Source organism: Haemorhous mexicanus, chromosome 5, assembly GCF_027477595.1.
Source record: "Haemorhous mexicanus isolate bHaeMex1 chromosome 5, bHaeMex1.pri, whole genome shotgun sequence".
Taxonomy (NCBI): domain Eukaryota; kingdom Metazoa; phylum Chordata; class Aves; order Passeriformes; family Fringillidae; genus Haemorhous; species Haemorhous mexicanus.
In genome coordinates this window covers 72,704,487-72,731,653 of record NC_082345.1, presented here as the reverse complement: position 1 = coordinate 72,731,653, position 27,167 = coordinate 72,704,487, and the positions used below count along the sequence as shown (strand labels likewise).

At 43.1% G+C, this 27,167-nt stretch overlaps 1 long non-coding RNA gene across 5 annotated transcripts in view; it reads left to right on the top strand.

Annotated features, from left to right (window-relative positions):
- The first annotated feature begins 216 nt into the window (after window positions 1–216).
- Window positions 217–27,167, top strand: part of LOC132327896 (uncharacterized) — a 121,278-nt gene continuing 94,327 nt past the window's right edge. For 3 of the 5 annotated variants that reach the window (XR_009486647.1, XR_009486646.1, XR_009486644.1), the window contains exon 1: window positions 217–480. This is a non-coding gene — a long non-coding RNA (uncharacterized LOC132327896). Of the gene's footprint in view, window positions 481–757; window positions 887–20,463; window positions 20,809–27,167 lie in introns of those variants that run through there. The other 2 variants (XR_009486645.1, XR_009486648.1) reach the window with 2 other exon arrangements.

Here is a 27,167-nt window from a genome sequence, read left to right as displayed (position 1 = left end):
CTAAAATCCAAACATCAGATCAACCCGTAATAAATAATAATAGAAGAAGCAAGCGCAGCAACTTGATTTAAGCAGAGGGCGGTAGGAGCAGGGAGCGCAGCCCCCCGAGGAGGGAAGGGAGGTAGCGGAGGGAGGGCAGGCAGGCACCGGCGGGGCTCGCTGCCCCCCGGGGGTACCGGCGGGTCCGGCGGCGGCGGACGTGAAAGTCCCCTTTAAGTTTCCATAGAGAGGCCTCCGGGTGTCACATGATGGACATGATATAACGAAACAACATCGTGGGGAGGGACGGAGGGAAGCAGTGGGGGAGCCTGGGGAGGCGTCGGGGAGGTGGCGGTGCCCCCCGACCCGCCCGCCCCGGCTGCACCTGTCTCGGCGCGCCGGGAGCGCGGTGTCCGCCCCGCTGATGGGGCTGCGGGCGGCACCTTCCCCCGGGGAGGAGGAGAAGGAGGAGGAGGAGAAGGAGGCGAGCCGGTGGCGGAGGTAAGTTACCGGCGGGACCGGGGCGGGGGGCGCAGGGCGCGGGCGCGGTGTGTGCGCGGAGGGGTTGCGGGGTGTGTGTGCGCGGGGTGTCCGCGGTGTCCCCGCGGAGCGCCGGGCGTGTGCGCGCCCTCCCGCCCTCCATGTCCGCATTCCAGCTCATGTTGCGCAGATAAAATTCAAACTTGAGGTAAACACAAGCGGCGGGGGGGGGCGGACGGGGAACTGGGGGGGAGGGAGGCTCGCTCCATCCCGGCTCCATCCCGGTTCCATTCCGGCTCCTGCCGCCCCCTCCCCGCCGCTCCCCCCGCTCCGCACCCGCGGAGCCCCCGCGCACCTGGGGGAGCGCCGGCATCGCGCTGCTTCCTCCGGGGAGGGAGATCCGAATGTCCCTTTCCCCGCAAACCCGGTAGGACACGGCTGGCCGGGGGCGGGGGGGGGACGCGGCGCGGCAGGTGCGCGGGGCGCTGTCGCGACATGGCGGGGGGGGGGGTGTGTGCGTCGCGACATGGGGGAAGCAGCCAAGTGACAGCGCGGAGTGGTTGGGGGGAAAAGAATGGGGCTGCGCCGCGTTGTTTTCCTCGGTGTTGCGTGGATATCCCGATTAGAGCGGGAATAACAGCGGTGCCCCCCCGATCCCGCTTTTCTCCATACGCATTTCTAAGTGCGTATGGAGAAAACAAGATGCGGAGCGGGGCGGGCCGGGGGGGGGGGGGAGGCGGGGAGGGCCGCACTGGCGTTCGCAGCCCCGGTCCGTGACACAGACGGTGCCGCCGCGGGGATATTTAAGCGCTTTAAGCAGGGCGATGATGGAGGCGGCTGAGGGCGCCCCACAGGTGGGTGCGTGCATGGAGAGGGGCCGAAGCGCTGGTTGTGTGGGGAGCGCCAGAGCGGTCCCATACTCCGCGGACTCGTGGCGTGCGGCGCTGCCGGGGCTGAGAGTGAAGTGGGGTGCGGGGACAAGACCTGGCAGCCGCCGGTTGTTGAGTGGCGCAGCTCCGGGTGCCGCGAGCGGTGCGGGGGTGACGGCGGTGCAGCCATGGCGGGTGTGAGGGAGCGGCGCCCTCAGGGGGGTCCCGCGGCTCCGCCGAGGGCGGGAAAAGCGCGCACGGCCCCCGCCTGGCGCCTCCTCAGCACTGCACCAAGGCGGCGGGGCGGGAGGGGGGGGCACAGGGGGGGAGGTGGCGGCCACGCCCACCGCGCCCCCCCGCCGGCCAATCGCCGGGGCGGCGCGGCGGGGACACGCCCCCCCGGCGCGCTCCGCGCCCTTCCGACCAATCGCAGCGCAGCTCGGCCCCCCCTCCATCGCCCCCCTTCGCCCACCCGCCTGTTTGTTACGGTCGGGGCCACGTGCCGGCGCCTCGGGCCGGTCACGTGGCCCCGGGGCCGAGGGGTCTGATGGGGACGGTGTGGTCTGGAGCTCTCCTGGCCTTGGGGGTCTGACGGGACCGTGGGGTCTGGAGCTCTCCTGGCCTTGGGGGTCTGACGGGACCGTGGGGTCTGCAGCTCTCCTGGCCTTGGGGGTCTGATGGGACCGTGGGGTCTGCAGCTCTCCTGGCCTTGGGGGTCTGACGGGACCGTGGGGTCTGCAGCTCTCCTGGCCTTGGGGGTCTGACGGGACCGTGTGGTCTGCAGCTCTCCTGGCCTTGGGGGTCTGACGGGACCGTGGGGTCTGCAGCTCTCCTGGCCTTGGGGGTGGGGTTGTTTGATGGGGATCTGGAGGTGGCCTGTTATGGGATCTAACAGGGTGACATTGCGGGGTGTGGAGCCCTCCTGTCCAGGGGGGGAGTCTGAATGGAAACAGGGGGGTCTGCAGCTGTCCTGTCTGTGGGGTCTGATGGGGAACACGGGGGTCTGCAGCTGTCCTGTCTATGGGGTCTGATGGGGAACAGAACTGGCTGCCAGCTTGGGTAGAGCCTGAAGCCCCCTAGCCCACAGGAGTCTGACTGGGCCTGACTCAGGCTTCCTGCCCATGGAGCCTGAATCCCCCCATGTCAGGGAATGCGGCCAGCATCCTCTTGCCATTGCCCCCAGGCCCTTGCTCACCGTCAGCGTCCATTTGGCCCTGGCCCCATTAAACCTTCACAGAAGGGCCTGTCCCTGGCTGCTGTTCCTGTCATGGCCGAGCCGTGACAGCCTGTCCGTGGCTGGCTCTGGCCTCCGGAGAGGGAGGTGTTTCTCTCCCGAGGAGAGCTGTTTATGCCCAGTGGTTTTTTTTTTTTTCCTAATTTTTTTTTTTTTTTTTTACTTCTTTCCCCTCCCTCTGTGCTCTCCTGCGTAAGCCACAGCAGCAGCTCGGTGTCTGCCCAGCCTGGCAGTGTCACGGCACGGCTCTTATGTAGGTGAAGCCGGGGAACGCTGCAAGGATCATGTGGAGCTCTCAGTCTCCTGAGCCTGGAGCTTTGAGCCTATTTATAGGTGGGTTGGGCAGTGTTCCGTGTGAAGGTCTTGCTCCACGTTCGAATCCGTGGCAAAACAAGGCGTTTTAACGATGGTGTTTTGGTTTTGGGTGGTTGTTCCTGGGAATAAGGTTTTATGAAAGGCTCTGGAGCACGGGGTGTTAGTTGGTTATGTGGAGAAAGGCGAGTCAGTTTGGAGTTAAGGAACGTGATGCCATTTTAATGCAACTTCTCGGGTGGCAGAGCAAACAGTAAGAGGATACTCGGTTCTAGATCAGCAGCTTTCGGCTTTGCAGGCAGTGGACAACTCAGGGTCAGTGGGAAGCCACAGAGGAAAGGACATTGTGTTTTCTGTAGGCTTATGCTCATTATACTGTTTTCTGCACTGGATTTGTGGCTGACAAGCTGGAAAAAAAAATAGAAATCCACTATTCTAGATCCCTGAGATGTTTTGGTTTAGAATAAGTGGAGGAGAGGTGGGAGAAAACCCCTCAACTGTGTGTTTTGTTGCATATGTTTCTATTGTACAGCTCAAAAATGTAAAATTCAGTGTATTTTTAAGAGTTACATAACCTTTAGTAACGTGGTGAGTCTCAAGTAGCCTTCAAGAGTTAAATAACAGCAGATCAACGAGGCTGGGTTGAGAAGAGGAAGAGAGGGTTTTATAACGGTGAGAACTATACACAGATATTTAAAACTGCTTTGGTGTTGCACTAGAAACAAGTCTTTGCTCAGGAGGAGGAGGTTTTTAATACCCTATAAATACAGAACATGAGAAGGAGGATAGAAAGATGAGGTTTGCAGTTTTATGCTGCTCTAGTCCGGTAAATGGATCAGGAATAGTTTATGATATTTCACATTCTTCAACTTCTCTACCATCTTGACTTTTCCAGTACAATTTTTTGCAATCTGAAATGATGAGAACTTCCAGATATTGACCACTGTGGGTGAGGAAGGAAATCCACCCTGAAAATAACAAATTCCTGAAAGGAGTGAGGGGCACTGCAGTGGTGAAAGAACTGGGGTGGTGACACATGTCCTGAGAAAGAGAGCTGGTGCTTTGTGTTGCTTACAGGAGTAATTCGACACGGTGTTACCTACAGAAAGATGTTTATTCAGCCGGGGTGGTTCGTGCTGGCATATCTGTGTTATCTTTGTATTTTTGGGGGCAGGGAAAGAGCCCTGCCTTGATAGAGGAAATTGCTGGGGAGCAGTTGACGTGCTGGAGATGTGAGGATACCTGGAGATGCGCGGCGTGCCGGCGCCTCGCAATTCGGAGTGTGCGTGGAAGTGCTGGCATGGAATTGATGCAGCAGGAAATTGCTTTCTCTCTTTTTGTTGGTGAGATGCAGTTAACATAAAACGAGCCCTTTGGATCCCCCATCCCATTTCTCTTTAATATAACTAAGATCATTTATCTCGTCAGGTGGTGAGAAGGGGGGGAAAAATACTTTTGTTTTGTAATTTGGTTCACCTTCTCTAGATTTGCTGTCAGCTTGAGACAAGCACAATGTGTGCTGCACACTGTGTTCCACTGAGCTGTTTTGGTGACAAATACACCATATAAAAAAAAAAAAGGGCTATGAAAAATAGGTGTTATGTCAGTTTTTATAGAAACAATCTCCATTTTTCTCTAAGGTACACAAAAAGTGTCATATTAGGGTCTTATGCCTTGTCAGTTTTGGTGGCAAAAAGCTCGATGTTTTAGTCTTCAGAAGTATTCAAAATGCAACTGAAAAGGAAATATTGAAATTAGTATTTGTATTGGTTCTGCAGTAGGAAGTAGTAAAACCTTTCGTCAGTTTTAATAAAAAGGGAAATTGTGAACTTATTTTAAAAAATGTCTGTTTATGCTGTATTAGGCTCCTGTATTGTTAAAATTAAGAGGATTTCTTTAATCCAAGCTAGTCTTAATTGCTATAATCACGTGTTTACTATATTTCTTTTGTGTTTATAAATAAAAACACAGAATCATGGTTTTTGACCCCGTGTATAGCATGACTGGCTGTAGTTCATCCCATATTTGCACGGTGTTTTTCCATAAACATCTTGCTCCTGGAATTATTAGTAGCACCAGAATAAGAGCTTGAAAATACTGTCACATAAAGGGTTCGAGCACTTGCAAACAGGAATGCCGAAATTGAAAGTTTAAAGAAAAAAAAAAAGCCTCTCCCCAGCAGTTCTTTCAAGTCAGTTTGATGATAATTTTGGATCCTGACTCGTGGGTTTCTAAATGGCTGGAGATGGAATTAATGGGGTTGCAACTCTTTGTCATGAATTTCAGCATAAACAATATTTTTCTTTCGGCTTTGGATTTCATTTCAAATGCAGTGAAAAATCCCCTGTCCTTTTCCAGTCCCTCAGGATGCTGCACCTCAGCCAACAGACGTAGTGTTGTTGTCTAACAGCGAGGCTGGAAATGGGAGTTGTTTGTGCTGAGTTTTACCCTTACCAAGGTCAGAGATTTCATCCTTCCTTAGATTCCTCATCTGGGAATTTAACACTTGCACTGGGTCCTGATTTAGGAATTTTCATGAACTTCTCAGAGCTCTGGAAGGAATTTAAATGTCCCTGTGTGGTGCTTGTTCCCAAACGTAAGTTTGGAAATGCCTGAAATGGTGACGTCTGTGTGGCAGAAATATTCATGATGGTAATAAAGCAGTCAAGCTGAAAATCCAAGTTTCTTACATAAAACTGATTTAATTGGCAGGACAAACAAAGGCGATAATTGTAATAATATTCCTGTTTTAAATAATTTTGGTTAATGTGGGCACTGAAGTTTTCTTTTGACAGTGGTTTATGAGTTGTGGGAAGTAATTTGGATAAAGAGAGATGGTCCTGCTCTGTCTCTCAGTGGGCTGAATTTCAATGTACTGTTACCTGAGAATTGGTTTTTCATAATTATGAAGTATTAGTGAAGTATTAGTGAGCCCATGGTAAATGCTTTGGTTGTGTTGTTTTTTTTTTTTCCCCCAATTCCTACTGTGATACAAATTTCTTACTAAAATATAAGCAAAGGAAATTGAGAAACAAATGGTTGAGAGGGCATTTATAGCACCAATTGTAAGCCCTGATTTTACAAACACTCCTCTGAATGTGTCTTGTGTAAGGAGCAGGTCCTATTAGGGAACATAAATTGTGCAATTGCGTAGAAAATCAGCAGAGTTGGTAAATTCTGAAGCAGTCATCCTGTTTTTTCTGTCCTATATTTCAAATCCTTGCTCTCTTGCAGCCAAGCCTGTGGTGTGCTTACATGTGCAGAGTGCTGAACAGTAGTCTCATCTAAACAAAAAACTTGTGAAGTCAGCCTGCCAGTAACAGTGACGTGATATTATTATTTATTTTATTTTATTTTTCATTTGTGTCATCTTGCCAATTATCAGAAGCAGCAATCAGTTGTCGGGGGGGGGGGGGTGGAAGGTGAGATGAACAAGATGGGGAGAAGGAATCCTGATAAACATAAATTTCTGGTGTTACAAAATTTAGCTATTTCTGCCCCAATTTACCTGTGAGCTACACCAAGATGTACCAGTTTTAGTGCAGAGCTTCAAGTAATCCTTGTTTTTTGTAATGATCATTAGCAAAATATAAATATAATAATCATATTATTAGATGATTATCATCATTATAATGATTATAATTAACATCATCCACAGAACTTCTCCTGGAATAGGTGGAGCACATTTGGATCTCTCTGGAAAATATACCTTGAATTGGGGCTAATTCTTTTTTATCTTTGTTGTCCTTGGGTATATTTTTTGGTAGCTTTCAGATTTTTCAGAAAAGCAAGATGATTTTTGTGTTCATTTAATAGCATTTTGTGTGGAATTCCCCTAAAATGTGCTGTTTTGAGTAATACCTGCGTTATGCTCAGGTTGCTGAATTTTAACACAACTGTAGTAGCTTCTCCAGGAGCTTCTGCAAAAATAGAGTTGTAAACTGAAGGCAGGTGCTGGCCTTGGATAAATTCCAGTGTGCTGAGGAAACAAGGCAAAATCAAACCGAGGTTCAGAAAGAAAACAAGCATTTCCCTGGGTTTTATGCTGATGATTATTTACATCAGCACAGGAGGGTGTTCACCGGTGATCAGGTGCTGGTGAGACGTGTCTGAAGCAGGAGGGATCCTTGTGTTTGGATTATTGGAACTTGGGAGATTTCTTGCTACGCAGCAGCTCATGTGAGCAGCTGTCAGCTCTCCTGGGAGGGAGACGAAGCCTCCAGCCACCGTGTTTACTTCCAGCAGGAGGAGGAAAAGGACATTTCTTGCTATTATCTGGCTGTGTTTTGTAAACTGAAAGCGCTCTTAATGCTCCTGAGCAGGCAGGGTGTAGTTGCTGTATCATTCTGCAGTGTCGTTCTCCACCCCCCCCCTTTTTTTTTTTTAAATTTTAGCATAACTTCAACACAGTGTTCGGCTGCGTATTGATGGATCATCCGTAGCTCTTGGGCGATCCTTACATCCTAATTTCTCTGGCTTCGTGGCGGTGCTCCAGGACCCTGGAGCGATCGGGATTGCATTTATCCCATTGATAGAGAGCGGGATTCCGAACGTGGGAAGCAGCAGGTAGATTTTTCGCTCTGTGAAAGGCCGGCACGGGAGATCCGTGCGGAGGAGAAGCCTCGGCAGCGCTGGAGCCGCGCGGAGCTGCGGGCGCTCCGAGGCAGATGCCGGTGGTGCCTCGCTTCCATGGAATAAATACTCCGCTCCTTCCCAGGCGGTTTTTCCAGCGTTGCCCTCTGCCGGAGGAGACCAGGGATTGCTGTGTGGGCTCCCTGGATGGAGTCTCTGGCGTTTCCTCGGCAGCTCCAGCTCCAAGAGCCTACCTTCCTCCTGGAGCCCCTGTTCCAGGCAGAGCATCTCATTCCTGCTCTTCCTCCTGGAGCCCCTGTTCCAGGCAGAGCATCTCATTCCTGCTCTTCCCTTCTCATCTCTCTCCGTGGGCATCTGTTCAGGGAAGCCGGTGGTTGTTTGGATAAACTGAAAGCCAAACAGTGGATCCAGCATTATGGGATCAGCTGCTTCTCCAAAGGTTATTGTCCCGGAGCCACAACTAATTCTGGCAGGGGGTTGTGCACCTTTCCCATAAAATAGATTTAACATTTGGATTGTTAGCCCTGTCTGCCTTTGGTAATCCAGACGGTTTTAAAACAATATTGATCTAAAAATCAGTATTTTGAATGTTAATGCACTTAAATTTGGTTTAGATTTGTTTGGTGTTGACACTATATGAAACAATAATAAGGTTGGATTAACACTGCCTGTATCTGCTGTTCTGATCAGCCTGTACTATAGCACAACTCTGTTGTGGGTTTTCTTTGTTTTGGTTTTGTTTTGTTGTTGTTTTGGGTTTGGGGTTTTTTTTTAGGTTTTTTTTTTTTTTTATTTGTCTGGTTTTTTGTTCTTGGTGGGGTTTTTTTTGTGGTTCGTTTTGTTTGGTTTATTTTTATTTATTAATAATAGTAAGATAATTGTAAGTTTTTGGGGAGGAGGGGCAAATTTTATTTTCCTTTGTGGTTTTGTGACTTAGGAAAAGGCCTTCTTGGTTTCCAAGAAACTGCAGGTTTCATGTGTTGCTGGTGTTGATGTTAAAAGGAGTTAAGCAGGGCAGAGTTCAGCTGTACTATTTCAGTAGGATTTGAGTGGAGACCTCTGTTCTCCCAGTCCTTGTTAATAGAAGTGCTGACATTCACGGGAAAGTCCTTGCTGAATATTGGAGACAAAAAAGGCAGAGCTGGTGACTGTGGAGAAGCAAGGAATTGTGAGCTGAAATGCTATTTATTTATTTATTGAATGAAGCTGAATTCCTCAAAAGCAGTATTACTTCAGCAGTGAATGAGTCACATCTATAAGCAGCAATAATTTGTACTGGAGCCCAAAATTGTGTAATACAGTGGGGGGAAAATGCTGGTAGGGACGTTTGATAGGTTAACCCAGGCCTCCAGCATTGTGATGGGAGAGCAGCATCTGTCAGAGCACTCTTTCAATTACAGAAGCATGGAAAATAGATCCTCATTGTGCAGCCTGGATGGCAGGATCCAGCCCTTCACTACTGCAAGCAGATGTGCAGTGTGATTCCTGCAGCAGATTTCAGGCTCCGAATTGGAGCTCTCATTGCTCCATTTTTCAGCTTTTTTGTGCCCTTCCCCCTTTCCAGGACACAGTGCAATCCCTTGTCATTTAAAGACCACTGGTTTCAAAAACAAGCCCTTGCAGCCTTTTCCTGTGAAGCAAATTTTGTTTTCCTGTGGTTAAAGTTACTCTGAGGAGGTTTATGGAAGATTATTCTCCTGGTTGCCTGGATCAGGTAAATACTATAAACATGATTTGTCATGTCTCATGTTCTCCTGGTCAAGTTCTCTGTAGGATATATCTGGTTGTATTTATCAGTTTTGTTGATGTTCTCTTTTGCAATTACAAAGTACTCCTATATCATGAAGAGGTTTAATTCTGTTCCAGATGCTATGGGCTGATAAAGTGCTAATGGGTCTTCTGGCAGTTTCTTGTGAGATCAGTTTCCATGAAAAAATTGTATTTACCCAACGTAAAGTCTGCTTTGGAGCACAGGTTTGTGATGTGCGTACAATTCCTGGTAGACAAGAATTGTAATTTGGTATTTTTTCTAATTCTGCTACTTCAGAAAAATCTCCCTGACTAGATGAAAACTGTAATTCAGCTCTGAGACGTTCAGATGCAGTCTCTCTGGTAGCTGTGTCAACATTAATTATTGTATAGCTCTAATGTTACGTATAAAAGTGACACGTCTTCTGGCCTGCAACATTTCTCCTGGGCAAGCTGTGCTTGGCTTATTTAGTTTTCATATTTGATACTTAAATCTTTGTAAAGATCTTAAACAGTGTTGTTCAGCTGCTCATTGTTCTTTCTGGTCATGTGGACAGAGACGCATCATGTTTTTGAAAGAGATTGCAGTGATTCTTTCCCAGTTCACGACTTTTCCCCTGAGATGTTCCTTCATGGTTATACCTGCAGTCAGTGTCCATACTAGGATTTGTTTTCAGGCTGCTGCTGCCTTGCAGGAAACAAAAATGAGGTGACTAAGTCTGTCCTTTCCCTGCAAGTGGCATTCGTGATTTGTCTGTTTTCTTCAGTTGTTTTTCTGCGTTTCCTGCAGCAGAAGGAGACTTTGCCTCATTCCTGAGAGCTGGGTTATCTTTGTGGTTTGTTGATTCTGGATATGCAAAGAAAGAATCTGCAAGAGCAGAAATTCCAGCAGGGAAGGGCAGTAGTAGGGAGGTTCTCTGTTCATCCAGTTGCAGTCAGACTCCTGAGGTCAGCTTTCCATCCTGATGAGTGTTTTATTTCCTTCTGCCCATCACTGCCACCAGGTATCCAAAGCACAGGGATGGGCAAAATCCATCCTGGGCTCTCAGCACTGCTTAAGGCAATGTTCCATGGATTGCAGCAGTGTGGTTGATAACTTAGAGGTTTCTGGAGTTAAGAATGGGATTGTGGAGTCATAAAATGATTTTGGTCGGAAGGGACTTTAAAGATCACCCAGTGCCACCCTCTGCCATGCACTGGGACACCTTTCACTGTCCCAGGCTGCTCCAAGCCCCATCCAGCCTGGCCTTGGACACTTCCAGGGATCAAGGGGCAGCCACAGCTTCTCTGGGCACCCTGTGCTAGGGCCTGCCCATCCTCACAGGGAAGGATTTCTTCCTATGAAATAATCCTTCCAGTTTTTTCCTCTAGACCAGGGCCTGTAAGTAGGTGATTTCCAATCCTGTGGTTGTAAATTATGTTTTCCTGGTATCTCTGCTGTGTATGCTAGATGGATGAAGGTTTTCAGCATACTTGATTTTAAGAATGATTTTCTTGCATAACTGACTACAGAATGAATTTCCCTGCTAGCATTTAGTTTAAAATGGATGAAGATTATAAATACATGTTTTTTCAGCTAATCTTACTCAGCTGACCCCTCTACTTCTACATTCTGTGTCTCTCAAGGGTTTTGTTAAGTAATATATATATTAATAGTACCATCTACTGCTGAATCCCTCCTGTGGTTTTTAAGAGCATATTTAAGTATTACATTATGTTAACCAGCTGCACTGGTAGCTCAGAATTCAAGCTGTTTGTATTTGCAGTTCTGCTGCTAAGTCCCTCATCTCCTGTGAGTGTTGTAAATAAGATTTGGACCTGCAGAGAAGGAGGCCTGGGATTGTCCAGCCCTGCAGGGAAAGGGGATGTCCAGAGATGAATCCACAGCCACCTTTGCTCCTGGGGAATTTGGGGGGTGTGGGTCACTGTCACCAGCATTGAGGGCACAGCAGAGGAGGTAGGGAGGGGATTCTTCTCTCTGAGAATCTGTGATGTCTGTGAGCACAGTGTAGAAACACAGAAACCCCAGATGGGTAAGATTTAAAAGTCAGAGACTGTGAAGAAGAGACGAGTGGCTTACATAGGGAGACCAGAGTAGAATCATAAAATAAATCAGATTGGAAAAGACCTTTAAGATTGAGTCCAGCCATTAACCTGGTGCTGCCATGTCCACAGCTTAATATAAAAAGTCAAACAGAACTGTTTCCTCTGTACACAAAAATCAAATTTGAAGAGTTCATTGAACTTTTCTATATTATATCTGCTTATTACTAATTCATGTTCCTAGTACATATTATTAGGCATTTTTGCTAACTTTAGGAGCCTGTCAGTTTACTTTTAGAAACTCTGTGTTATATTATTATATAATTATAGTACTATATTACCTACCTCTTGGTGGGCAAGATAGCTGTGTATCCATCTGGGAAGATGTCACCTCGTGCTCAGCTCCAAGAAGAAGCAGCAGTTTTGAGGCTTCCACTTTGCTGTCTCATCTTCATAAATGTTGGATTTCTACTGGGAACTTCCATAATCCTTCCAACTGGCTGTGCTTCCTGTTGATTTGCTTATTGCTCTTCCTAATGAGTGCTGGTGTTCAACCTGGTTGTGTAAACACAGAAGGGTTTGGTGCCTTTTATTGAAAGAAACTTGGAATTGATGGAGGAATTAACTTCAGGGATGTCAAATGCCTGGAGCTGTAGTGCAGAAGTTAGTGCAGGAATAATGCATGGATCTTAAATTTAGATTTCATGGAAAGATATATCTTTGTGTTGCCACTAGATTAATGTGTTGGCCCAGGATAATGCTGTCTTTTGAAGAGCTTATCTTAAAATGTTTAAAAATCTGTTCGTGTGTTTTACCATAAACTGATGTGGTCCAGCAGTCATCTGGCTCACATACTGGAAATATTTTGTTTTTCTTTTAACATGACTCATTACCATGCATTTGTAACTATGGTTATTTTCTCTTAAAGGATTTGTTCTGCCCTTTAATTATCATGTTTTGGGGCATTCAGGTTTGACTGATTACTAACGTAGAAATTCCTCCAGGGACTTCTAGCATCCAAAGAAATGTTTTAGGCTGCTTGCCCGTAAAATTAGCAGTCCTTATTACTTCTCTGTTAGTCTAAATTAGATCTTCAGTGAGGTTATGTTGCCCTAGTGCATGTGTGAATCTTACAACGTATTTAAGGTGTTAAAAGTGTTGCTTTTGATGTGTTTGGGGGAGTTCAGCTGCTGGAAGTGCTCTCACTTGCTCAGTAGCAGTGGTGTGTGTTTGTACTGATGAAATAACAAGTGAACTATTGTGGCAGATGTTATTACTGATCATTTGGATGTGAAAAAACATGAAGAAGCATTATCCATGTATTCCTGTTCTTAGTAAGGTATTCCATTAATAGCTAGTGACCAGTTCCCTTTCTCTGTCTATTATTATGTATGTTCTTCTGGTTTCTCTTAAGAGAAGGAATTCTTAAGAAGAAGAAACCTTTTTTTTTTTCAGTCAGAGAATTACAATATCTGTTTTTGTTTGTTTTCTGAAGGATGATCTTGCAGTTCCTGTTCATTTTTTTTTTATTGCTGAAGGGGTTATTTTAAATAGCAGAACTTTGGATTGGGTCAGTTTTGTTCATAATCTCTTCAGTATTGGATAATTCTCTTTCCCTACCTTGGTTTCCTGTCTAAGGCAGTTATTGCAGATGGTGTTTGTGATATTCCTGAGAATTAATACTAACTGCTAGTAAGAATATTGAACTGGGAATGGTTTCCTAGGATTCCAAGTCTGGTCACTTGATATAGGAAGCCTGATGTTGTATAATTGCTATAGAATTTGTACTTTAAAATATCAAACTCCATCTTAAGGACAGGGTTTTTTTACTTCCATTATTGGAATTAGAAAAAAGACTCCAATTTTCAGAGCAACCAGGATCTTAAAAGTCTTGAAATTGCCAGCCTAACATTTTGAAGAGCTGTTTCATGCTCACTTTTTCATGATAATGGCAGAGTTTGCCTTATGCCTCTTTGCTTGTATTTATTACTCTAATGCTTTTATGACCAGGAACTGTATCAGTTACTACCTCTTCAGTCAGGTAAGCAAACAAAGCCTCTAGTCTACATTCAGTATTGAATTTTCCATTCTCCCAAACTGTGCCTGCTCTGCATTCTTGGCTCAGCTCAGAGCTGGTGTTGCACCTTGCTTTGCCTGCAGCCAGAACAGTTAAACCAGCATGGGACACAGTGTCCCTCCCTGAGGATCTCTGTATTCCTCCAGAACGTCTGTGGTGAGTTCAGCTTGCCTTGCTGGGCTCTGACATGCACTTGGAATCGTTCATCAAAGCACAAACAGGATTTCAGGAACTGTTCCTAATCTTGTTGCTGTTGTTTGCTGCAGCTGAGGCTGCACGAAACGAGTGCTGGGCTCGCCCTCCATTTCCTGCCTCACAAACCTCGTGGTCCTGCCTTTCATTTTGGAGCTGCCCTGTTGTTTCCCAGTGTGGAGGCTGCAGGTGCTGCTTCTCCTCTCTGCTCTCAGCTGATTCCTGCATTGAATGCTTGAACACAAACCATGGATGGAGGAGAGGATGGCAGAGCAGGAGCTTGTCCAGGCTCTGCCATCCTCCTTCTTCAATTCTGGGAGGCAGCAAGAACCAGCAGCCACTGTCCTGTGACTGCTGACACTGATCTTGGCTGAGAAATCAGAGTTTTGGGTCTAAGGCTATGGCTAGTGGTCAAACAGTGTCCTCTTTTCTTTGTGTTTTTTTTTTTTTTTCTTTGTCCTCTTAAGTTTGCAGTGAAATGGGCCAGGTAAATCTGCCAAGCACAGAAGTTGCATCTGCTGCCATTCCTGCTACCTAAAACCACCTTTCTTTCCATGTTCCAGTATGAATCCAGTTCCCTTAAGCAGGGCATGCACAGTAATTAGGTGAATTTTCCAGGCAGCCATAAATTGGGGTTACAGTTGCTTTATTTAGCAGGTGTGTCACTCTGATGATCCATGGTCATGTAGTAATGGGCTAGGGTTTTTTTCCTCCTTCATAGTTTCCAAATAAAGGAGCTGTTCACCTGGTGGGAATATGTATTTTACCCAGGTATATGACTGCACATCTGCTGCTGTTGAAATTCAGCCTACTTTTATTATTTAATAATAAATAATCTGTTTTTTAAGTTCTTTTTGTACATTCTCCTGGTTCTCCTTTCCTAATTCAGTTTTATCAAAAGCCATAAACAAAATCCAGGATTACTAGTGGGGGGAAAAAAAACTTCAAAACTTACCTCAACCTGGCAAATTTATAATTCTCAGCATCTACACATGTCCACCAACCAAGACCATGACTAGTTACCTGTGAAGAACTTAGTGCAGCCCATGTGTTGAAAAAAATGGATTTTTGCATGTTCTCTTTTAGCAAGATTCAAAACTGTCCCAGAAAATATGGGTGGATTTAAAAAGCAGATGGTGTGGTCTTCTTGAAGGTGTTGCAGCTCACTTGGGAATCCTCTGCTCAGGGAGGTAAACAAGACAGAGATCCTGCAGATTTGAGGGCGTTCCTCCAATCAGTGGTACAAGAGCTCATAAGAGAATGGTTACATTTTTGTGTAATCTGGGTAGCAATAATGGCTTCAAATCCAAAAACTTGGCAGAGTTCATTAAAGAAGAAACAACGTAAAGAACGGAGAAAGGATTAAACCTGCTTTAAAAGATGAGATAAATAGAACCTGAAAGCCCCATGTCAGACAGTGATAAATAGATTTCAAAGAGTCTTCAGTCAATTCACATCAGAAAAAGAATGGGGAAACACAGCTCTCATTGCAGGTGATGGCATTTAACAGTTGGTTCCATCCTTTGGAAGGATGAGGAAAAGGTAATTAATGGACATGATGGTTTAGAAGGTGGCTAAGAGGTAGGGACAGGTGGTTTTGGAAGGGAAGGAAAAGGGTGGGTTGATAGAGAATATATGGATTTTTGGTGGTTGGCGTGGCTGTGAGGAGTCACATCATTTGCCTGTTGGGACTTGGCACAATGGAGTTAATATTCAAAATGTAAGAAAATCGTTGAAAGGTTGTGATATTACAGATAATTAATTGTGTTTAACTGCTTGGACATGGCAGGAGTGTTGCATTGATCTGTATTTTTAGACCTGTAAGAACCTGATCCCTTTGATCTGCAGTTTTCATTGTTGGGTGGCATTGAGTGAATAGTGAACATGCTAAAAGAAAGAAGCAGTGAGAAAATACTGCTCTTTTTCATGTTGTCATTGTGTGGTGTTTACATGAAGCTGTGAGGTCACTGGCTTCCGGTACGAGCCGCTTCCTGAAAACCTTCTACATGGTACATCTAAAAATGTACTTCTTAGAAAAACTCAGCTGATTTCTGTTTTTCCTCCTTCTGCTGCTGCCTGACCACCTGACTTTTGTTTCTACTGCAGAGCTTGTAGAGCAGTGCAGGATAGTGATCCCCTGGAATGGAGGGTGATGCTGCAGGAGGCACAGGATGTGCTGGAGAAGGTTCCACAGAGAAATTGGGCTCACAAAACCCAAAGCAGGCAGTGGGAGCATGGAAACAAACACAGTCTGACAGGTAGAAAGTATTGATAGTCTCAGGCTTTAGCAAACTTTGAGTCATACACTGGCAAGTGATGCAGTCAGGTTTGAAATAATGAGGTAAAACCAGCATCAGCAAAATCGCTCCGTGTTCCTATTTTCCTGTTGAGTTTCAAGTATGTAAAAAGCAATTAGTTACTTGCAAAACCTGTTGAAATTAAATAATTCTGTTTTTTTAATGCAAAGTTCTCATGCTGTTGTTGGCTTCTAAACTTGTGTGTTTGGGAATCATGGAATATTAGGCTTGGAAAAGACCTCTAAGATCATGGAGCCCAACCATTCCTTCAGCACTGGAGAAAAACACATTCTCAAATGCCACATCTTCGTGTCCTTTAAATCCCTGCATGGATGGGAAGTCTGATATGTGCTGGGCAGCCTGTTCTAATGCTTAACAACCCTTTTGGTGAAGAAATTTTCCATAATACCCAACCTAAACCTCCCCTGGTGGAAATTGCAGCAATTTCTTCTTGTCCTGTCTCTTGTTGCTCAGGAGATGGAAGTAGCCATCAAATTTCGGTAAGACATGAAAGATTTGGCAATAATAAAAAACCCCCAAGCTTATATATGTGTGTGTGATAAAGGAAACAGGCAGCCAAGCTTTATTACTCATCACATAGAACACAGTTTTGTATGACATTTATAATGTAAAAGAGTTGATTCCAACCAAAATGCCTTCTTTGAAGTGAAATATGGTCCTCACAGAGCAATATAAATTAACTAAACTCTGGCAGGTCAGCATGTGTGGGAACCAGGAAAGATGAAGAGCATGTCTGAAGGAAGAATTAGAATTCTAATGTAGTTTTAATAAAGTTATGTCTCTGTTTTTAATTCTTTTAACCAGATTAGATGAAGTGACATATTTCAAAAGTGTATGTATTTTTTTAAAATAACAGTATAATCCTAAAATGCCTGGATGAAATATTAGAGTTGAATATTTTTTTTATTTTGTGAGGATTTTTTTCTTCATAGTAATTAGCTAAAATACTACTTAAGGCTAGTACATAACCTAGCAGAGTAAAGACTAGCTAGAACACCTTTAAAGGAGTGCTTTTATTTATAAATTATCTAAGTGTTGCAGTATATGAAAATAAAGACATTCTGCTGTGAAAATGAGTGTTTGAACATCATGTGTCACTTTGAAGGTTGAAGATAAATGTGAATTTCTGGGGTTAGTAATACACTCACTAATATCAAATCAGGTTATTTTGTTTGATGACCATGCACAATATACTGCAACTTTCCAGACTTCACAGAAGTGATAACAATGGGAAATTCTTAAATACAAAAAGTTCTTAAATTCATAAGCACTTTTAACAATACTGTGGTTTTAGCCAGTCATCATGCTGTTTTGTAACAGCTATAAACTCTCTTTCCAGAAAGACATGCTGCCTGTCAACCTAAAGTTGGCAACATTCCTGTGAATTTCCATGGTAATTTTATTGGTAATTAGCATTTGTCAATAGCTTGTCTGTCGTAACCCTTACATGTCTCAAACGTCTTCTGTAGCAGTGAGATTCCTAAAATTCAGCTTTGTGGCTTTTGTCACCCCTGTGGGAAGAGCCAGGGGTTTAAACTCCCTCAAGGTATTCATGTTCACTGTTGTGTTGATATTACATTTTTTTTCCTGTCATTGTCTGGGTTTTAAACTTGTAGCTGTGACACCAACATCCTCACCTTCTGGTTTGTATTTTCTTTTATCCTGGGTCTTGGGGAGGACGACGTGTGGTCATAAGAATTGCAGGTTATCCCAAAAAGTTGTATTGCTTGAGGTCCAGGTGAACTTTTAGTCTGGTAGAGCCCTTGATGATTTTTGAATTTCTCTGTAGGTTGGTGTTGTAATTGATGTGAAATAATCTGGGAATATCTCTTTAATTAGTTTTTTTTTTTTTTTTTCAGTTCTCGGGTGAGTGCATGACCACCTGACAGGTGGGAAAAAACCTAGATAAAGTTCTGTTTTGGATGAAATGAGATAACCTGTGATAGAAAAGGGTTTAGATAAAGTGGCCTAAAGCCTTTGGCCTGCAGAGCTGTAGTCCAGCTGCACTGTAGAAATGAAGTCCATGAATCTTCTGCAGTGATCACACTGGAGGAACATTCGTGTTGATTCACATTTTAAAAGTTTTGTCTTTGGGTGAAACTGGCACATAGAACTTAGCTGAAAATTGTGTTAGGGTCACTTAGTTTTCTATGTTGCTTAAAATCCTAAACCTTGAAGTACTTTACACTTTGTGTGTTCTTCTGAAACATTAAATTGTTTTATTGGTTTTACATTTGCTGTGCAGTAGTTACTAGTTACCTTTGCATCTTGATTTTTATATCCCCAGTGAATCCCTAGTGCTGAGCTTGTGGGAGCTTTATTTGGGTGAGTAACAGCAGTATGAGGCTTGGCAGCTGGAATTTCCCAAAATCAAAGTGAAATGAAGGAAATTAAGAGTTAAAGCAAGGGCAGGAGCTTGCAGCAGCGGATCAGTGCAGTTTCAGATAGTTATCACTAGGAGGACACACAGACCGTGATATTAAAGAACTAATTGTTTATCTTTTCTTATTAACGGGTTTGATACTGAAAAATTTTGTCTTGAATGGGTGCCATATGGTAGTGTGTTAATTAAGATACTTGATTTTACTAGAAATTACAAGAGGGTTGTGTAATGGACAAAACTGGAGTGTGATGACATGAGGAAATCTCCCGGGGATTACTTTGTTGGTGAAGCAGAACGCGGATTCTCGAGGGCGTTCATCCACCAGACATAGGTGACATTTAGGTAGAAGTGATCCCTTTTTTTACCATTTACTTTCCAGCTTGGTGTTGCAAGGAATTCCTTACACCTTTCTGGGAAATATTTGTGGTGTTTCCTGCTGGTCAGGACACGACGTGAGGTGGATCAGTGGCTGGGATTTGATGCGGCTTTGGCTGTAATCTTCATTTAATCTGTTTGTTGGTGTTTCACAGTGTTTGCAAATAGCTTTTCTTTTACTTGTCTATATGTGTTTACTTAGATTCTGGTGTACAGTGTCTGTGTCAGGTTGAGTAATATGGAAATTAGTCTAATTGATTTAAATAGTTTGTAGACTGCCCATGTTGCTGAGGCAAGCTGTTACCTTATAAAGACTTTGGAATCTGACTCTTTCTGTATAGAATCATTATTGATATCACACATGCAGACAAAGATGATAACTGAAGCATATGCTTCAAATAAAATGACACGAGAAAATGAAAAATGGTTTCAAATTTGAAGTTACTGAAGGATGCACGGAAATAACACCAGATGGAGAGAAAGAGAAACTAAGACAGAGATTATTAATAAGTGTGGTGCGTTGCTGTGGTATAGAATAGAATCCTACAGTGTATAAATCTTGTTGTTACTTTGGTTATAGTCCCTGTGATGTGTAAAAGTGAAAATGCATCATTTCACTCCTCCAAAATAATAGTCCCTGAGGCTACAAAAAGTAGCACAAGCCAGTTCAAAGTCACTTTGGAAAATGTACTAAGAGTTTTGCCATGGTAGATGGTCAAGATTGAACTATATCTTCCTGAAAAATAATGTTTTGGAATGAATGTGATTTTATATCTCTGGCTTCATAAACTATCACTGGGAGACATTTTCCTCAATATTGAAACTTGTTTCTTTAGTTCCATTTTGTCAGACTAAAAAGCAAACCACCGAATCTCTCTTTGATAAAACACATGGTCTGGAACTGTTGCATTGTTGTTTTGTCAAAATTTCTGTGTGGGAACACACTGGTTCACCTTCCCCAAGGTGGCTGTGTCTAACTCAGTTTAATTTTTCACACATTTCTTTCATCTTTGCAGCAAATCCTGCATTTTACTTTTCCTGCAGGCTACAGTTCCTGTCCATCCATTTGTAGTCCCATCAGTTCAGTTGACTTTATCATTTTTCATGTAATCAGTCTCCACCTTCTAACAAAAACTTGGTGTTCTGTATGAGGCCCTCAGTTGTTGGAAAACAAGGATTCAGCCTGGTTCCAAACTCTTGAGTTGAGGATCTGTTCTGACTCTATGGACAGGACTGGGAAATCTGTAGATCTCAAGCTTCAGCCTCTTGAGTCAATTAATTCTTCATCATTTGGGCTAAATTGTCAAGGTTTGTCAGGGCACCGTTTTATTTTCTGACCCTGCAGAGATTTTCTGTATTTTGCAGAACTTTCTACAAGGCTTGGAGGAGGACCTGACTCAGCAGAGTTGTTCAAGTTCTTTTTATTTACTGCAGAAGTTTTAATGACTGAGGCTTCTCAGTCTGTCTTTATGATTTTTAAAAAGATCTTGTAATCACTCATCCTAAAAATAGCCTGGAATACTCTAAACAGTAATTGATGTATGAGCAGAAACACTGTATGATGTCATTAGAGGTCTGCACTGGTTTTCTGAATGATCTAATTTGAATTTTGGAGAATTTTGAGCTTGGAAGGGGAAGATGAGACCTCGTATTGCTACCCAGAGGAAAGATGAGGATCCTTTTTAATTTTATGAGGAGAATGAGGTTGAGGCTGCAACACTGAATTGTAGAATGTTAAAAATAAGGGTTGGGTTTTGTTGGGGGGGTTTTGCTGGTTTGTTTTGGGGCTTTTTTTTTCCCCAAAAACTGGGTGAAATTCTGTGTGCTGAGGAGTTGTACTAGATTACTGGAATAAGAGAAGTTGATCTCAGGATGAATAAATATTGAAGTACATTTCTTGTTCATACTAGGGAATAGTGGATGGTTCTGTCAGGGTGTTAACACAGAGTAATTATAGTAACACAGAATATTTGCAGTGTTGTAGCTAAGGAGATTTTTGATTATTCAGACCCTTTAAATTAAAAACTGCTTTGTAAGTTTATATTCAATTACACACATCAATTTGATCAGGTTTTTGTTTTACAACAGAGATTCTTGACCTTTGACTAAAAGCAGTCCTGTGGAAGTCATTCAAGGCGGCACATTAAGATAATCATCCAGATTTTGAGAGCAATGAAAACAGATCAATACTGACTTCTTGTTCTGTGAGTAGTAGCAAATTAAATCCTCATAAACTCAGCTGGGAGACTGAGGGATGGGCAGCTGGGGCAGGGCAGGATGGGGGGAGGCAGGAGGTTACAGCAGAGGGGCTGACTCTTCAGAAGGAGCAGTGCAGATGGCACCACTGCTGTGAGGATTGGTATTTGTAGGGTAGCACATGAGGATCCTGTGTGCACTTACCACTAGGAGTGTACTCACTCGTGAAATCCCAATTTCTGCAGCCTTTAGGCTCCCTTAGGACAGATTTGCCAGACTTGGTGTTTTGCAGCCCCGTGAGGTGTTGCAAGGAGCAGATCAGGGATGAATGAAGCAGCTTTCTGCCTTCATCTTCCCAGGTGGATAGTGTGAGATGGGGTAAAGGAACTGCTGAACAGAGGCAGGGGCTGAGGAAGTTCAGACTGAAATAGAGGGTTGCTATAGATCAGCTTTTCTCAGCTGGTTGCTAGAACTGCAGCACTTTTCCCAAGTTCTTGTGGGTTTATTTCCAGAACATATAAAGCATGAAACATCTATTTTGCTCTATTTAGAAGACCAAAAAAAAGTCCCCTGCTTATGGGGAAGGCTTTCCTTGTCTGCACAACTCTTTGGGATTTTTTATGCTGTTCTTTCAGTGAATAATCAGATGTGGTACTTGTTTGCCTTGGTGTAGAGGTGCATTAGTGGTGGTGAAAAACTGTGTTTGGAACACTTTATTGCCAAGATTGGCATCTTTTACATGGTAAATGTGGACAGAATCAGATCCTGTTATTGTAGCATGATTTGTTGTAGCTCCTCTGTAATTATTGCCAATTTCTGCTAATATAAGCTTAAAAGTAAGAAACCAGTTTTGCATGACTAACAAAATTTTCAAGAAATCATTTGCATTTGGATTTCTGAAAATTCTTAGGCTAAAGCAGAAATTCTAAAATTGATCTTACAATCATAACAAGCAATAAAAGGGTTCTATCAACTATTCTCCAGTAGTAGTAAATGGGGTTTTTTTTGCTGTACTCAATATTTGATAATTTTTACCCTCCTGCTTTACATTAAAATCTTTTTGTCCTTTTTTGTTTCCACCCTTTAGCCTTCTTTTAAAAACTAATAATGGTTTTTGTTGCAGAGTGGGTTTTCTGATTTTAAGTGCCACAGGTGGCAGCAGTATTGGGGTACTGGATGAGTTTGGGAATGACAAAGAACTGTACATTGTGCAGTTGTCAATGTTAGAACATGATCTTTTGTTTTGACCTGAAGGATTTGTTTTAACACTAAAGCAATTTCTATGTCTTTCATGTCTGTATTGTCATGTAAATAGTTCTGGGAGCTGCAGCAGAGAAGTTCATGCTCTCAGGGGCTTTATCCAAATCCATCTGTTGTGCAGTTTTGATGGAGATGCAGGGTGCAGGAGGGGAGATGCAGGGTGCAGCAGTCCCACAGAGTGCCCTGGGTGGCAGAGGAGTGTTTTTACACTTGTTTTTTTAACTGTCTTATGGGAAATAGATGCTGCAGCCCAGTGGAGCTGGCTTATTGAAGATGAAAGGTAATTGAACCAACATGGGATTAAATAAGGCTTTTCCATCTCTCCATGTGACCTGTCTTAACAGCTTTTAACCAAACAGTGGAAAAGTACAGAGTGTGTCCGTGGCCATTTGGCAGTAAATTTCTCCAGACACAATTTCCAGGGCCTTTGGTTGTTCCCTTCATTTGCTTTAGTCAGTTTGTTGAATTTGATAACAGTATTTGATGTTATTTGATAACAATATTTGATGTTATTTGATAACATATTCTTCAAGTTGGAATCAAAACAGAGTGGCAGAACAGAGAAGAATGAAGGAAGGTATGCACCCTGTTTAATGTGAATAGAATAGAAATAAATAAATCACATGAATTCTTGTGTGCAAATGGTGGCTGGGGTCTGCTCAGTACATGAGGGTTGGTCAAGTGTGGTTTGTTTTTTTTCCCAACAGAAACAGTGGAAATTGATATCCAGAGAGAGTTTCCCAACTCCATTTATTCTCAGTTATCTCAGAGCTGTTGGTCACTAAGGGTGAAGCTTGCTCAGCTTGCTTTAACCACAGGACTGATAAATTCCAATGGAATTATGGCTCTGGGTTTCAGAGGATGCCTTGAAATTTCTTGGGAGAGGAAGATGACTGACAAAAATGGATCCGAACAGGAAAGGAAGGATGTTATTCTTGGTATTGTTCAGGGTGTTTTTCTCTTCTGTGGAATCCAGTTGAATCAGTAACAGGAATGCCAGACTAGGAGGCTTGGAAGGGAGTGCAGTGATCAAACCTGATAGTCCTTGCTTAAGGAACCAGACCCCTTGCTGACACCAGGTCTGTGTCAGTGAAGTGCCTGTTAAAACAGCCCAGGAGCCCTTCTGGATCTCAAAGTGGCAAAGACTCAGTAGAAAACTTAGTAGTTGATTAATCTTTTTTTATTTAATTTTATGTATTTTTTTAAATTTTTTTAGAGAAAGCATTGAGTTTGCTGGGTATATTTTAGTGCTTTTTTTGGGGAGGGGGAAATGTTCTGTTTTGGTTTTCTAAGCAAATGCTGAGTAAATTAGGAGTTCCAATCTTGCAAGTTGTGTTATGGGGTAACAATATTGTCTAATTATAAGACATAGGTCACTGACTGATGTAAAGATCAGGTGAGGGGAGCTGATCTATACTGTGAAGGGGAGAAATTATGCTTTGCTACCTCCATTTCATTTGTGTTTTCTTCACCCTAAGGTTCTTGTCTATCTGTTGTATCCTCTCTGGATTTAAAAGACTCAGCAGTTTCAGGAAATAAAATCAGATGTGATGGTTCATTTCTCTCACAGAAAGATGAAAAATCATTTTGTCAACAGAGGGAGGTTGTGGTCAGGCCAGGAGGGCAGAATGTCTTTGTCCTCAGCGTCATTTCCTTGGCTGATGACCATGGGGTCACTGTGTCTTCAATTAATATTCTGGGCTTGTGTATATTATTTTTGATATCAGAAGTACAAATATTCCTTTGGCCAAGTGTTTAATTTTTTGGACAGGAGTATTACCTTGAAGCCACCTAGGAGAAACTTAGAGTTGCCAACAAGATGAATCCCTCCAGACTCCAGGAACAGCAGTGTCAGGGAATGACTGATCTGAGCAGGTCACTCTGGACTTCACAGTCAGTGGAGGGCTGCCTTAAGAAGTTTAGGATGGGATTCCTCATTTTCTCTTGGAGAGAGCTGGATTTAGTAAAGTGAATCATAGTGAAAGCTCTGCTAGTTTAAGAAGACCTCCTTTACCTACAGGGGCACCTGGACAGCTGGTCCTTGGTGTGGACAATTGAGATAAATCCCAATACTCCATGATTTGATTGCTGTACTTTGTAAAAAATAAGGGTTTGTTACAGATGTGGTGTTTTTCTGTGAAAATCTGCAGAATCCAGGTCTTTTGTCTCTCAAAATGAAGACAATATATGCCATAATATGCTTTTGAAAGCACAATTGAAAATTATTAACATTGCACTTCTCCTTTCTTTAACATAGGTGTTGATTTAAACAGAATCTTTCTTGAGTTGTAAGAATTGAGTCAGGCAGCTGGAGGGGAATGTGCTGGGTTAGAATAAAATTAGTCTGTCAAGTGTAGATACATAATAGACACCATGGTGCTACCTTGGCCACTGTGTCATTAAAATCCCAGAAATAGTCCTGATGAATTTAATTCTGTTCTTGTAATCAGACTGCAGTGCAGTTGACTGTAGCCTTTAAATACTTGTGTGGATTGAATAAGAGGTGCAGAATTACAGGGCTGTGCTGTGATGTTCCCAAATGATTTCACCATCTCTGGACATGTCACCTGCTGTTCAAATAATGGGAGGGAAAGTAACAATTGAGTCATGTTGGTGAAATTAGAGATTTTTTTGGAAGGTTTAGGTGGGCACTGAGTGCCCTGCTGAAATGATGAGGTGGGATTTTTCCCACTTGAGTGTTTTACACCCAGGAGTAAATGTTATCATGGAGTAGAATATTTCAGTTGGAAGGGACTTGCAGTGATCATCTAGTCCAACTGCCTGAGCAAGTCAGGGCTTGCTAAAGGGTTGAAGCATCCAGGTCATTGATAAATACCTTGATAAAACAGGACTGGCCCTAGGGCTGATCCCTGAGGAGCACTGCTGGTGACAGTCCCCAGGCACCTGGAACCTCATGGTGCTCTGCCCTTCAGCCAGTTTGTCACCCAGACCTTGCTCATCCCACAGTGGGACAACTTGCCCAGAAAGATACTGGGAATGCCAAAAGCCCTACTAAAATCCAGAAAAATGAAATCCCCTCCCTGCCCTTCATTCCCTGGGCAGTCGATCTTATCATAGATAGATATCAAATTAATTAACTTTGGGTTGACAGTGCCTGACAGATGTATTCTTCAAAAGCCCCTCAGCAGCATCCAGTATAATTCTCTACATTTTTTTTCCAGGAACTGAGGTCAGACTAACAAATCTGTCCTGTTTTTGGCTGGGATAGAGTTAATTTTCCCTAGTAGCTGGTGCAGTGCTGTGTTTTGGATTCAGCGTGAGAATAGAATTGATAACACACTGATGTTTTTAGTTGCTGCTGAGGAGTGATTATTCCAAGTCAAGGACTTTCAGTTTCCCAGGCTCTGCTGGTGAAGACATGAGTGGGACAATATCCCTGGACTGGCCAAAGGGATATTCCATACCGTGGGGCATCATGCCCAGTGTATACACTGGGGGATGTTATCCAGGAGTCAGGGATATTTTGGGATGTGCTTTACATCAAGTCACTGACTGGTGACTTGTGCATCACTTGTTGTCTCTCTTTTTATCATCTCCCTTCTCGTTGTATTGTATACTATTATTATAATAATATTTGACTTAAATTATTAAACTGCTCTTATCCCACCCCACTTTTAAACTTTTCCCAGTTCTCCCCATCCCCCTGTGCTGGGAGCAAGGGGCTGTGTGGAGCTTAGTTCCTGGCTGGCATTAAACCACAACACTTTTTGGTGTAAATTCTTCTCCACTTATTTTCAGCACAAGTGGATGTCTCTTGCAGATAGTTTAATTACCGTGGATTATTTTAGGTATCATATTGATGACATGGGTGAGCAGAAGGAAAGGGAATGGGGTTGTCATGACTACTGTGATTTTTTTTTTTTTTAATTTTTGTGCTTCGATTTAAAAATATTTATATCTCTAAATTTTTAGGAATAAGTGCTGTCCTTTGCTGATTGTAAATTACTGGTCATACTTCAGACTCCAGTAATTCTTGCAGAAGCAGTTTTTCAAGACATTTTTTCCTGGAAATCAGGAAAGGGTGAAGAGAGAGAGCATTCTTTTGGCAACTTATATAAAAGAAAACTGGGTTAGCTTAATACTCATGTAATAGTTGAATATAACTTACTGTGGTGCTTACAGAAGGGCTTGATTTGTTTCAAATCAAGTGATTTTATATAGAATTCTCTGGAAATTTTAAAAAATGCTGGTAATTTTTGCTTAAACTAGTAAATTCCTGCAAGCTTGCAGCTACCATTACTAACAATAATTTCATTGTTTTATTTAAATCAATATAATTATTTTTTCACGAGGAGATCTTGCAGTGCTCATGCCTTAGTTGTGGTCAGGAATGAGTTTCTCTTGTGGAACTGCTTTAGGCCTTTAATTATTTTCTAGCAAGGGGAAAACTGATGCAATTTTAAGGTATTTTCAGTCATTCAAAGGGTAAATGAACTTCTTCATGACTAATTAAGTAAATATTTCTCTAATGCACAAGAGTGGGTGTCTTTTTTGTTCCGGGTGTGTTCATTCTTGACCTTTGGATTACTTGGACCATAAACATGGTAATTCAGGGACAGAATTTCAGTGTTTTCAGCATTGATCAAGCAGGGATCCTTCCACAGTGAACAGCTCAGGCCTGGCTTTTAAAAAAGAGAAGGAATATTCTTGCATTTTTTAAAATATATCAATTAAAAAAAAAACACCAACAAACCCAAAAAAAACCCATCAAAAAACCAGTCCTTGCTTGGATTATCCCTAAACATATATATTTATGTGATTATTACCATATATATTTATGTGATTATTACCTACACAGTTCCCTCCTGAATTTGATTGATGCCTCTGGCCTCCTTTATGTGCTTACTCAGCAGCAGCACTGTCTCTGCTCTGATTCCCAAGCTGGTTTTAGCTCAGGTTGGTGATATAACCAGATCAGTCCAAGCTGAAAATGGGTTCATTTGTCCTGTTTCTGAGCCCTTGCTGAATTGCCTGGTACATGAGTAGGCTGCCACTTGTCCCCCTGGCTTGCTCAGTCTTGTTCTTAGACAGTCTGGCAGTCAGTGTTGGAATTAAACTGCAAAAAAAAAAATTACTTCTCAGTCAT